Raw genomic sequence first — 13,957 nt, 5'->3', positions numbered from 1 at the left:
ACACACACACACACACACAGATATTTAAGAAAAAAAAACTAAGTTCTAACAAAATGCAAGAGACAAGAATGTGGGGAAGCTGGCTTTGCTTCGGGAAGGATATTTTCATGACTGTCAGGAGTGGTTCCCATGTCCCAGTGGCTTTATGGTGCACTGCAGTGACCCTGAGACATCTGACATGATGCTTCCTGCCGATGGTGGCTGGGCATTCCTCTGTAGCCTTTGTAAGAACAAGGAGCATCTGCAGAGGTGGGGCCTGGCCATGTGAGGTTCCATAGTGGGGCCCGTGCCAGACAGGTTATGCTAACTCTTGAGGGGTTAGGGTACCTACCAAGCCACCCCTTTACCACAGTTTTAAAAAAGGAGGGACAACCCCTAACCATACAGTTTTTCCCTTCAAGGAAACTGAGAAGTTCTCTTATAAAAGAGATGAAAATGTCCCTTGGCAGGATCAACTGGAGAGTGAGAACCCAGGCACAGAAGCCATGACCCATGTCCTGGGTCATCCTCTTTATATAAACAGGACTCTGTATAAAACTACAGAGCAACAAGTAGCCAGTCTAAGGGGCATGAATCTAAAACAGATGAGGTCCAAGTATAAAGACCAAAGACCTTAACCACCCAGTGGAGGCACAGTAAGAGCCCACTCTTAACCATCACACCCCTACAGACATCACACCGACCTACACCCAAATGTGTACATACCTGGGGGCTAGAGGCTAACCAGTAACCAGATACTGCTCAGCAAACCTGACCCTGCCCACTACCTCATGGCTAAAGGGTTAGCAGGGTACAACTCTGCAGGCATGGTTAGGGCACAACTGTTACAATCACTTGTGTTCACAGAGCCTCTCTGGCCAGGACTGATTTTAAAAAAAAATTTTATACAGGCTGGAGTCAGGTCAGATTCCAGGCACTGAGCTACACCTATCATCTACATGAAAACCTTTGAGGTCACAGAAGAAAAGGCCCTAAAGCATGCTCCACTGGAGTGCAAAGGCCCTGCAAACTAGGCTCCTGGAGGACAAGGACTCAGGATTCAGGCACCTGCAACTGAGGTCACATTTGTCACCGCTATGTGAGATGGCTTGGTCTCCATCAGCAGTGTAAAAACACCTCAAGAAGACCAAGGCATACATAAGGCAGAGGTCCAGCTTGCTGCAAGTCCCAGGAAATGAGTCTAGACAAGCAGGGCTAGGCTCACAGGGGACTCTAGTGAGACGTCACTTGAGGCTAAATAAATAGAATGAGCAGCTACACTGTGAGCACCAGGACTATTTTTTTTAATGTCTACTGCTTCAGTGATTTTCTGTCAAAAAATGCTAACAAGCATCAAAGTCCTTAAGAGCTTTACAATCTTTCAGTTTGTTCACCAATACATTTCCTGCAGTGTATTTGTTTCCTAGGCTCATGTGACATGGCCCTCGATCATGCCTGTCTACAGCCTGATGGATCTGCCGCCACTAGGCACCTGGCTCAGCTTCACCAAAGACCTGTTAGGGATTTCTCACCCGAGAGTATGGGACAAAGGTAGACGTATAGTAGCTGGGGCCCTCGGTAGGAAATGGTCAGGCTGGCCTGGATCAGCAAACTGGGAGCATGAAGGCTGCATCACCCCACCCCATACTGCCCTTGTGTCCACGAGAGCCACAGGCTCCCCATTCCCACTGCCCTCCTACCCATAGAAACCAGGGCCCCAGACTCACAGCTGACTGACATAGCCACCACCAGCAAGTAACCTATGGGATTAGAAGGAATGGCCATGGCAGATTAGAAGCCATGACTGCAAACACAGGCCCCTGCAGGCTTTAGGTACAGTGACCACAGAGTCTGCCTTACTGCAGATACAGTGTTCATAGTTTTGGAAATGGAGGACACCTGGGGGGACAAGCAAGGTCATGGGATCAGGTGTCACAATTAGCTGGGGCAAATGGGTGGAGCCACATGGCTGTGGCTGGAGGTCAGCAGGGCCCATGCTCCTCGATGCCCTCAGATGAGGCTTCTCCCTGGTCCTCATACCATGTACTCTCCCATAGAAGACAATGAAGTACAGTGGTTCTCAAGCTGTGGCTCGAGACTCCTTTCAGGGAAGGGGGTCAAACAAGTCTTTCACAGGGACCAGTTACTAAGACCATTGGAAAACAGATGTTTACAACATGATTCACAACAGGAGTAAAATTAGTTAGGAAATAACAAAACTAGTTTTATAGTTCGGGGTCACTAAGATGTAAGGAACTGTATTAAAGGGCCACAGCATTAGGAAAGTTGAGAACCTCTCCTCTAGTACCAGGCACAGGAGCAAGTGTGAAGCCAAAGCTTTATTTTATGTTTTACACCTTGTGTGACATATGGGTCCTCCTTTAATTGGAGCCTGGCCCCAGAGGCAGCCCAGAGTCCAGATGTGAGGAAGTTTCCTCATTTGTAAACCAGACACTGTCAGCACACTACAAGGAAGGCACTTGGTACTGGAAGCCAGGGTACTGGTTTGAAGGGACACCCCAGGACAAGACACTGCCCTTGTGGCCAGCAGGTGAGTACCTTCTACTCTCACCTGCCATATCTGTGTCTTACTGACAAGTCTGTTCAGATCTCCCCCTACCTCATGTTAAAAATCAGGTCCTCTGCCCTACTTTTATTGATCAGAAACAGTTATTTACATGAAGAATTTACTTGAATTTCATTCAAGTGAAATTCTTAGTCTGATGTTTTGCAAATGTTGTCTCATAGGCTGTGAGCTACCTCTACTCTTGCAACAAAACAAATGTTTCATTTGAGGTTGACTGCCTTCAATACTTCCTGCTTGCCAAGTTCTGTGATCACTTCTCCCTCAGGTTTGTAATCTCATGGAAATTAACTTCCATAGTCTCTGCTGAAAGCTGGGCTCTATTCACAGCAAGTGGTCACCTAAGGGCCACTCTTCCCTTATGCAGATCATACCCCTCTGGCTGGACAGCCTGGCCCCTCTGTCAAAATCAAAGGTGGTATGGCCCCTTGTAATCCCAGTCCCCAGAAGGTCGAGGCAATAGGATCAGAGAAGCCTGGGGCCAGCCTAACCCAGTTGATTTCCAGAGTCCTTGCTAGCCCTCGGTTTTTCTGGGTTTATACTTACACTCCATCATCTTGCCCACTGCAGGTTTAGAGGAAGTCTTGATCAGGCAAGATGAGCATTCAACTGTCCTGTGTCAATGTTGTTGAGGACACTGTAGGTCCTTTATACTTCCATATAAAACATAAATCCAGAGTTTTGATTTCTACAAAAACTCTGTTCCAACATTATTAGAATCACACTGAAGCATCATGCCAGTCTTGGTAGAACAGATATACCAATACCATTGAGCATTCCCCGAGCCTGGTACAGCTCCACGTACTCAGGTCTCATTGGTTTGTATAAGCGGCACGTGAAGGCTCTCAGGAACTTGATACAGTTCCACATACTCAAGTCTCATTGATTTGTATATGCTTCATGGGAAGGCTTTCAGGATGTAGGTCTTAGATAGCACTGACCTAAGATAGTCCTGAATAGTTCATACTTTGGTGCTATTATAAAGGGTAATGTTATCTAAATTTCAGCTTCCAAGAGAATCATTTACAAGTTGATAGCTTGTAAACCATTGGACACAGGACAAGATGTCAGAGACCTAAACAAAGTACTTCCATGTTAACAAACCTAGTCCTGGTCACTTGTGAAAGCACTGCACCCTGGTGGCTCACTGAAGGAAGCTCGCTCTCATTATTCTGACACACTAGGTTCTAGAGGTTGATCCTATACCTCGAACAGTTTGTGTTTGTCTCTGGGTTGGATTCTCAAACCACAGGCTGAAAGGTAAAAGTATGCCCATAGGGGCATGGAGTGAGCTGGATGGAGGAGCAGAGGGCATGTGGAAAGGGACTCAAACAGCTTCATTTATAGGATTGGCCACATTCCATCTGGTTGCCACATCCCACAAAGACACTGGAGTTCCCACTGGGCTCCATCTGTCTAGGCCTGACCTTGTATCTCTTTTTTTGAAAGGCAGAAGACCAAAGTCAAGAAAAGTAACAACAAAATAGCTTGGGTCGCTATTGCTAGTTTACTCTGTGAATTCACTTCGATATGAATTTGAGGCTAGATAAGACAGGTCTTTAAATTAGTAACAACTAACCTGTCCACAAATGAATGTGCCTCCCATTTTCCCCCAAATCTTACAGCTGTCCCCACCAACTACCTGGTCACATTTTACTTCCTTCTTTGATGCTCTAAGCATGGCAAAACTCTTGACTTCCTCTCTCCCTGTCAATCATGGTCAGATATTCTATGTGCCAGTGACAGGAGTCCCTTTCTGTGCTGCTTGATGCAACATCTGCTTCCTGAATGCCAAGTGCTTCCTGTATGTCCTTGTGTGTTGGGTAAGTGTCTGTTCCCTTACATGTAGTATGTAACATAGTACATGCTATATGCAGTTAGCTCTGGAGCCCAACTGAAAGCACAGGCTTCCACTGTGCTGTGCTCTGGGTAGGTTACTAAATTTCCCTTGGCTCTACTTCTGCTAATGACAGGCTAGTGCTCAGTAGCTGCCAGGATCCAGCTCAGGCAGTGCTGGCCACTAACGGCTCCTTGGCAACTGCCAGAGTGTAAGCACTGCCTGCTTGGTATCTTCTGGTGTTGCCCAGTTCACACTAGAGCTTGCACAATGATGTCAGTCTGGGATGTCAGCTACTATACCCAGCAAAGCACACAAAATGACACCATAGAAACCTAGCTAGGTCTGGTGGAGTGACTGGCCAGTAGGACTGACAGATGCAGCTGGCTTATAGGCAAGTGTTGGGGCTCAAGGTCAATGGAGACTTTGGGCCTTCAGCTGTGCTCCACACAGCCCTTACTGAACTATCTGGCACAGAAAACCCCTTGTGTGTGTTCATTAGCCAGGTGAACTAAGGAAACAACACTCCACACTGATACATCCATGTCCTTTTTAAGATGCTTCTTCAGCAGCTCCTCATCCTAATGTATTCCCAGAGCTTTGGCCAATGTCTCCACCACAACCTCTATATTCAATAGCCCAGAACACAGGTCCTGAGGGCAGAAGCCAGGGTAGCCATCCTTGTGTCTCAGGCCAGCAGTAGGCTGAACACACAGGAGCACACAATGGTTTTCAGGGCTGACAATCTGGCTATGCCACATCCTTAGGTCAGGAAAGCGAGTCTAAGATCTTGGCTGAACCTGGCAGACTTTTGTTGCTGAGAAGCAAACCAATGGCCCTGTCCTCTCTGTCCTATAAGGAGATGGGTGGTGGTGTCCCAGAATTCCTCTGTGTAGTCATTTGATGAGCCTCCCTGTGGCACCTCCCCCTAAGGCTTTTGTCTGACTACTGCCAGAGGTGGGTTGTGCACCACTGCCCAGCAAAGAACAGTCCTACAAGAAAACTCAACATTCCCATCCAGTCATGGGGATCTGGCATTCAGGTGAGTGCCACCTAGCAGTTACCACATTATCTCGCGGGAGCAACCATGTGTATGCAAAGATGACTTGGGCTCTGGTCATCTCCTATTCCAAACCTGTTATTGGTGGATTGGTGGTATCTCCACAGTACCACACCTGGGGAAGAGTAACACTGGAATAATGTTGGGGAGGTGTTGAGGACATATACCAACTTCCTGCATGCCAGGCAGCCACTGCCACCTCTTCCTCCTCAGTCAATGTTCCCTAAACCAGGACAGAGTAAGTGTTCTTTCCTTAAGACCATAGCAAGTAGACAACACGGCTGGTCAGAGTTACCTCACCCTTGTGAGAGACCATAGATTCAATCAAGGAGTTCACCAAGGTTCAATCAAATAGGTTCACCAAGTTGGAGGCCCCATCCCTCCTTCTAGTACTGGGCCTTCCCAGAATGCTTGTGACATGCCCCCCCCCGTTCTAAATCCATAAGCAGATATCCCAACCTCTTGTTCCTGACTACCTTGGGTCTAAATATGAGTGACAATGGAGAGGTGGGGATAGCCATGGCCCATGGGCACTCACAGACACTTGTGGCTAAGCAGAGGAAAGCTCTGGCTTGCGCGCCACATTACTACAGCTCTATGCCCCAAACTCCTCTATCAGAAAGTAGACAGCACATGGAGAACATAGGCAACTGCTTCTTCTGGCTGACAAGGAGTCCTATGTACAGGCCAACAGCTGAGTCTCCTAGTGACCACAGAGGTACATTTTGGCCTTTTAACAGTCCTCAGGCACATTAGGGTCCCCTGACATGCATGGGAACATACTAAGATCTGATGACACTCAGAGAGGCAAATATGGAGTCCTTAACACCCACAGGGGCAAATCTGGGGGTCCTTGACATTTACAGAGGCACCTTGAAGTCTGCCTGGTACCCCAAAAGACATGTCTGAATCTAGTGGACACCCACAAGGGCACATCTGCATCTATTTGATGCCCACTGAGATACATCTGGGTTTGCCCCATGCTCACCTGGGCACATCTAGATCTACCAGAAGTCCACAAGGGTATATCTGGATCTGCAGGATACTTACGTGGGCATATCTAGGAATTATGTTGGGCATCTATTTGATGCCCAATAAGTAACTATGGGTCTTCCCAATGTCCACAGAGGCACATCTGAGTCTCCCAAATGCCTGCAGGGGCACACTGGCACACTGAGCCTGCCTGGCATAAAGAACAAGAAGCATGAGAAGGTGATGGCAAAGCAGAAAGTACTGGGCCTTTACTGAAGCTGCTGGAGAACAAGGTTACCTCTTCTCTGCAGGCAGCTAGCTCTCTAGTATCCAATCAGCACAGCTTTGACAGACAGGGCATCCCCTTCTGGATCTCAGAGAGTAGGATCTCTCACTCCTAAAGATAGCAGGATGAGTCACATGGTCATGTCCCCCACCCAGGAAAACCCAGTGATAGTGGGTCAACACGAGGCTTCCACTGTTCCCGTGTGGTGCCTAGCACCTGCCCCTCTGCTTTCTGCCACATGGCTAGCAGTGGATCTCAGTTGCCTTCTGAAAGGGAAATTCCTTAAGAGACATATGTCAGCTTGTCCTTGAGCTTATGAGAACCAGTGTGAGCCACTTGCAAATCCTCAAGTTCTTACAGGCACCACCCCTCCTGGAGAATGAGGCTTAGCCTGTTCTAAACATATGTCCTAGGTTAGGCAGACTCCCTTCAGGGCCTGGGCTGTAGCCAGAAAAAGCCTCACATCTCCTCAGGATGCATGGAGTCTGCAACAAAATTAACCTCGTGGCAATTGTTTCCCCCACTTTGATAGCCTGATGTCAGCTCATCTGTTACAGGGAAATAAAAAAGTCAAGCCTAAATGTATAAAAAATTATGATGGAAGTCCTAAATAAAGCGTAGACTGCAAGCTCATTGAGTCAAAAATCAATCAATCAATGAGGGAGTGGGTTAGGAGCACCTCATAAGCCCCAAAGAAATCATTTGCCCAAACACTGGGATTTAACGGTAGAGGACCAAATTCCAACACTTTTAGGAAGTAAATAATGAAAAATCAATTCAGAGGAAAAACAGATCAAGAACCCTGACTGTGACGTGCCGACACATTTATTGCTGAATACCATTCCTCGGCTGACCCGAAAACTTCGGAAGGTGTTTATTTACTTTCAACACCTTCCAGGGATCAATATTTTTAATTTGGATCCGAGTTATTATTTTTCACATCACAGCAGCGGGGAGCAGCGTAAAGTGGCTCATATTTTAGTGCTAAAAAGATCGATACGACAGTTTCACCTTCACTGCGGCCCGGTGCTGCGGCCGCACATCATCACATCCCGAAGGGCCATGGTTCCGAGGCAGGAGGGCAGGTCATCACCCGACAGGGGTGCAGACAGCCATGATTTAACTGAGCATAGGGCGCCCAGTGCCCCCAGAAAACCAATCTTGCTCCTCTCACTTCATCAGGCCTTGGGTGAGGAGGAGGAGGAGGAGGGCCCTGCCCAGTGCAGAGGAGGCCACTACTGGCCAAGATTAGTCCCTCATCATAAATGCATTTGCCTTTCCCTCCTCTTCCTCAGATCAAAGAACATCAGCCAACTCCATTAATTTCCCACAAATTTCCCAACCTCTTATTTAGAAGAAAGCAGAGAGGGAGCGCTCACAGAGTGGGAACGGGTCTTCTGGGAAGGGGCCACCTCCGCTCCTCAGTCTCGCCCTCAGAACCAGAGCTTCTGCTGGGGTGGTCAGGCCACGCAGGGCAAGAGCCTCCTGAGTACACGCAGTGTATGGCAGCAAATGTGGACATCACACCAGGCAGGACAAATGTGTGACAGCACTTCACATTCTCCCTAACCCTAATTTAACTATTACCACCCCACTCCTCCCCACACTCTGCAAATAAATCCCAGAGCCCAGGAAAACCCAGAACACCCAGGTAAAAACAAAGTCACATGTCTTATGCCTAAGTGCTCTGACTTATACCCCGAGAAACACCTATTCCCAATAGTGCTGGCAGCTACACAGAGGAGAAAGTAAAGAAAGAGACCCTGACCTTGTACGAGGGTAGAGAAGGAACTACCAGCCCACATGTGAGCAGCATCCAGATATCTAGGTGATCCCTACTGGCAGGTCTGAGGCCTTCTGACAAGCAAGAGTCTTGCATAAGCAGACAGCAGGACTTTCGCACTTACAGAGCTGCCCCTGAACCTAAGAGATAGACTTTGACTACTGGAGCCACCCCTAGCCTGCTATTGTCCCTGAATCAGATAGGTCACTGGAATCTCCAGTCTCTGGCCTGCCCAGGAGCCCATTCAACTACATTATCCACTGCATAGGCTGCTAACGAATAAGATTTCTTGGGGAACAGATGAGGCTAGAGTTCCCTTAAGTAAGCCAAACACTACTGGAATTACCCACCCAGACCACCACACCCATGCCTCCCACCAACAGCACAGCATGCAAGCTTTTCTCCAGGTACCTGCACCTGAAGAAGCATGTGCAACCTCCAGCTATGCAGCCTCCTTCCCTGGCCTGAGGCAGGGTATGGGCAAGCCCAGGTCGAGACAGGGGATGGTACTGAGAAACCTACAGATGCTGCCTTTTGTCAACTGCCCCAATGGCACGGCTCTATTCCTGGGGACCTATGACAGCAAGCTAAGCCTTCTCAAACCTCTCAGGAGCTATGTCACCCATAGCAACAAAGTCTTTCCAACAATAAGCCATTTAGTAAGGTATGCCTCCTCCAAATTCCCCCTAGCTAGTCAAGAATCCCCTTTCCATGGAAAGGGGGTAGTCCCTCCTGTACCCTGGCCCTTTACTCCAGAAACAAGAGCTTTGGCCAGGTCATATCAGCTCTCAAGGTTCCACCCAGTGTACTCTCCTCTGGATGCAGGCAGAAGCAAAACCAAGAAACCTATTACCTTCTAGTTCCCAACAGGAATGCTGTTAAATTAGCTGCAGCTTCGAGAGGCCACCCAGGGTTGGCTCTATAGCCAGACAAGGACCATAGCCCTAGACCTGGGCTTTGGATCCCCTATTCAGGCACCAGAATTTTAGACATCAGGTCACCAGAATGGGATGAGAGGATGTGGCTATCTGAGGGCATGGACCAGGCCATGTCTGAAGCCCACCATAGAGAACACAGCCTCTGGCTTCCCAGACCAGGTGAGCAGCCACAAGGCACTGGTGAGCACTCCATGCTGAAATGCAGACCTTCAGCGGCAAAACAAGACAGCGGTGGAATTATATGAAAATAAATTTTCAGTCTCTTCCTTACTTTGCCATTCTGAAGCAAGAGTACAAGGAAGCCGTTATCTCACGCACTCTTATTGATGCGCCAGCTTGTCGGGAGGTAAGCGATGTGTTTTCTATGCTCCTCCGAGTGGCTGGCTAAATCAGACACATGATTTCCATGCTGCTAGAGTGTCTGATCAATAGACACTAGCGCAGACTTGGAAAACTTCACCCGGGTAGTTCCTCAGTGTCCAATCTGCATGGCTGGCTTACTGTGAAATTCAACTGTGCCACACGGTGATGCCAAGAGCCCTGGGGAGTAGCCTTCAAAGTCTATCTCCAACGCTGGAGGCAAGAGGCACAAACCCAGGAAGCAGTTCAAGTGCCAGGTGAGCTTGCTCATTACCCCCTCTCTTTCTCCCTCCCCTCTCTTTTTTCTGGGTTCCCTGAACTCTGGTTACCATTCACACCAGCTCAAGGTCACCTTTCTATCCTCTAATCCACATAGCACAGAGCTCAGCTTCCAGCTAGTGCTCTTCTTCAAGGACCCACCTTCTTAGGTCTATCTCATCTGGCAGGCCCAAGAAAGCTACCCTAAGAATAAGCCCTGGTACCACCCAACAAATCCCCAATTGCACTGTGGCTCCAACTTTGAGAAGGTCAGGGGTTTTCTTCATTTTGTTAAACTCAGTGTTCTTATGAGGGTACAGCCTCGTTCACATGCCAAACTTAACAGATTTTCCCCATGAATCTTCTACCAACATGAATGGCTCACAGGGGCTATTCTCACCATTCTCTCCCAACATGTGGTGTGCCTCTACACCAAGTGGTAGAGCCCCTGTCCTCACTGAGCCAGTCTCTGGCAGTGAGGAGTGGCCCTAGGTAAGGTACCGCCAGTAGACAAACATGCACTCTAGGAGCCCGATGTCCCTCAGGAAGAGGGCACAAGTGTTTAAAAAGGGAAGCAAGAAGCAAACAGGCAAGCCAGTACAAAGGTCAGGTCACAGGAAGTCGCAGGTAAGCTGACAGTAGGGCCTGGAGAGTGGCAATGATGGCCCCAGCCCACAGAAGGATGCAGATGTCCCTTCAAGAGCATGCCATGGGTATCTGACATTCTAGGGCCCAACAGCAATGATTCAGTCTCCAGGAGGATGAATTCCGTATTCCTGCACCAGGTGGCGCCTAGGAGATATGTAAAAGAAGTAGTTGATCAAAAAGAGCTTAATGAGGACAGCACAGTGTGGTGGGCTGGGTACCACTTAGGGAGCACATCTTTTGCTCATTTAGTTCCTCTACAGGTAGTTACAGAGCCTCATACAAGCACTTCAACAGAGGAGCTACATGTTTCACTTACCTCACTGATGTTTAAACTGATGGCACCTTGACCAGGACACTAACATATCAAAAGCACAAACCATTTCCTGGATGCCACAGGCCTCAGAGCCACCTCTGCTGCAGTCTCAGCAACGCCAGCTTCCATAGACTGCACAGAGCCCAGAGCCTTCCTACCTGGATGTTGTACCCCAGTGTTTTCAGTACTGGCCTGGAAGTGCAGCATGGAGAGAAATGTAGCCTCTGCCTCCCTGTAAATCCTCCTCAAGGAGCTCTTTCTCTGCCGCACTTTGGCTTCTGGCCCTCTAGATCCTATGACTCCCACATGTCTCACTGAGTTCACCTCTTTGGATCCAAGCTCCTTGCAACTGGGCTAGGAACTCACTCAGTCCCCGAAATTAAACACACCCATCATCAGCCTCCAATTCTCTTCTGTTCATGACTGTCACCCTCTCTCCAAGGGGCCACTGCCTTCTCCTACCCCATCCAGAAGGAATGTGGGTATTCACATTTCCCCCATACTCCTAGCCCTCCAGTGGTCTGCCAGGAGACAAGTTCATTCAGTGATTCTAAACATGACAGGACCTGTGTGGGCAATCCTGGGAGAAAACAGGAAACAAAAAACAAGCTATGCCAACCAAAGTAACCTGTCCCGGGAAGAAAAGTCAGGGACTCTTAGTGCTCTAGGACAGAGTGTGCTCACCCTTGCCCTCTCCTGTGATTCACCAGGAGCCATTCTGTTGTCCCAAGGCCAACATCCTCTGTTCAAATGGAAACATTCAAGCACAAGGAACAGGATGGGACCCAGATTTTCCAGTGGTAGCAACCTACCATGCCAGTGTAGCAGACTTCTAATAAACAACTTTCCATGTAAAACTCACAAGGAGCAGTGACAAAGCTAGGTGCTCAGCATTGAGGGGCCATTTTCATGGTTTCTGCACAGCATAAACAGCAGACATCCATTTTACATCAATAGACAAACATGTTAGCCACAGTAAGCACACAGAACTTAATGTCCCCATTTCAGGATAAAAATCTTAAGAGCCATCCCTGCAGGGAGCACTGTGGCTGCATGTGCTGCACTGGTGCCATCTCCTGGCAGCAAAGACCACTTGCAGTTGTCCTATTCTAAGCCCCTGAAGCATCACCAGAAACAGAGGCAGCAGATCTTAAGCTAGCAGTCCACCCCATCACCACGAGCTCCCACCCCCAACCCAACGACCACCCCCACAGTCAGCACATACAGCAGGTGCAGTTCATTCAGTTCAGCAGCTTGCTGGAAACAGGCCACTATTTTCTGATCCCCATTAATGCCCATGACAGCATTTATGTATAAGATAAATTCATCTCAATTTCCTTTTTCAATTAATGGCCTATTATTTGAACCAGACTCAGCTAAAAACACTCAGCTGATACCATCAATCTTACAAAGATTAAATTTCTCTGTCTAAAGCTACAGGGTACCAGGCTAGGCAGGAGGATGACTACCCAGCTGTCGGATGCTGCCAGTTATGTTCAGGACCCCAAGGGTGGAGGTCCTTCCTACCAGGACATCCTAAGGATCTCACTAAAGGCCAGAACACACCAAGAAACACAGTAAAGGGCTGTGAAGTGGATGGTGCTCAAAGACCCAGGGCCACTGCAGTTACAATCTGGGATAAGTGACCTCTACTCTCTGCTACCTACAATGACTACAGACAGACATGGAGAGTCCTTGATCATCACCATTCAATCAGACATGAAGGTACTTCATATCACACTGTGATTGACAGAGAGGCTGGGTACCAGGATAGGAATGCCAAGACGTAATCACTGCTTGACAAGCAAAGGGGAACAAAGCAAAGCCGATCTATCACATGCCATGCTCTACCCTCCAACAGTGGCCTTCTTCCTCTGTCAGTTCAACTATAAAGGCTCTTGCAGTGTCAAGCCATGTGCTTGTGGGATTGTGCATGTGGGATTTATCCTCCCTTCCTCTGTACTAGCTCATTGTGTCTATATAGTTAAAGGGGAGTTGTGGAGAAAAGTAGCTCTCTACAGATGGTGCCTTAGTGAAGCAAGGCCTTAATGGAGGAAAGACAGGAAAAACGCTGCCGCTGAGCCTTCTGCAGCACTGGTTCCCATGGTCTGATGGTGGGTGTGACATACCTTACTGAGATTCTGTCTGGATTTTCTGCTGTAAGTCCCATTACCACAATCAGATGTAAGAGTATATAAGTTTTGTGAAATTGTGGAAACCCTTAGCCATTGTTTTCCCAAGCATCTCTGTTCCCTCTGCCCTCTGGAAGGCCCTAGGGACATAGTGCCAAGCCACATGACATCATCTCAGAGTGGCCCTTTCTAGACTGTTTTCATTTCTAGCAGTTCCCACTGCTTTCCCTCAGTTTACAGCCTTTCCTTCAGTTGTGTCTAGTCTGATGTCTATCTTCACTGATACCTCTTGTCTTTTTCATCTGTGTAAGCCTGACTTAAGAAGATAAGAAGTTGGGTCTTAGCAGAAGAAACCCAGAAGGCAAAAGGGAGGGGCCTTTTACAAGAAGGAAAGAAGTACAGAGCTGAGAAGAAGCCAGTAGCAGAAGCAGCAAAGGGAAGATGAGGGAGAAGCAGGAGGACTACATTCTGAGCAGGACAGAGCTAGAGGAAGGACACCTCTGAAAGTGGGTGGGTGGGAAATGGGTTTGAAGAAAATGTCTTTGAGAGGATAGAATGTCACTGTATGCTCCAAACCCAGAGACGGAAACCTTGACAGGGGTTCTCTAGCCCAAGGATAATCCCAAAGCCAGTCTGGTTCATATTCTCTCTCTCTTTCTCTCTCTTTCTCTCTCTTTCTCTCTCTCTCTCTCTCTCTCTCTCTCACACACACACACACACACACACTCTCTCTCTCTCTCTCTCCCTCTCTCACACACACACATACATTCTCTCTCTCCCTCTTTCTCTCCCTCCCTCTCTCTCTCC

The 13,957-nt window shown here is 48.2% G+C and overlaps 1 protein-coding gene across 7 annotated transcripts in view; it reads right to left on the bottom strand.

The window, feature by feature from the left end:
- The window catches only part of Inpp5a (inositol polyphosphate-5-phosphatase A), a 186,826-nt gene that overhangs the window by 82,890 nt on the left and 89,979 nt on the right, over positions 1-13,957 (bottom strand). The window lies entirely within an intron of this gene.

Source organism: Mastomys coucha, unplaced genomic scaffold (assembly GCF_008632895.1).
Source record: "Mastomys coucha isolate ucsf_1 unplaced genomic scaffold, UCSF_Mcou_1 pScaffold21, whole genome shotgun sequence".
NCBI classification, from domain to species: domain Eukaryota; kingdom Metazoa; phylum Chordata; class Mammalia; order Rodentia; family Muridae; genus Mastomys; species Mastomys coucha.
Note: the sequence above shows the minus strand (reverse complement) of the source record. Positions and strands in the feature narration are given on the sequence as shown.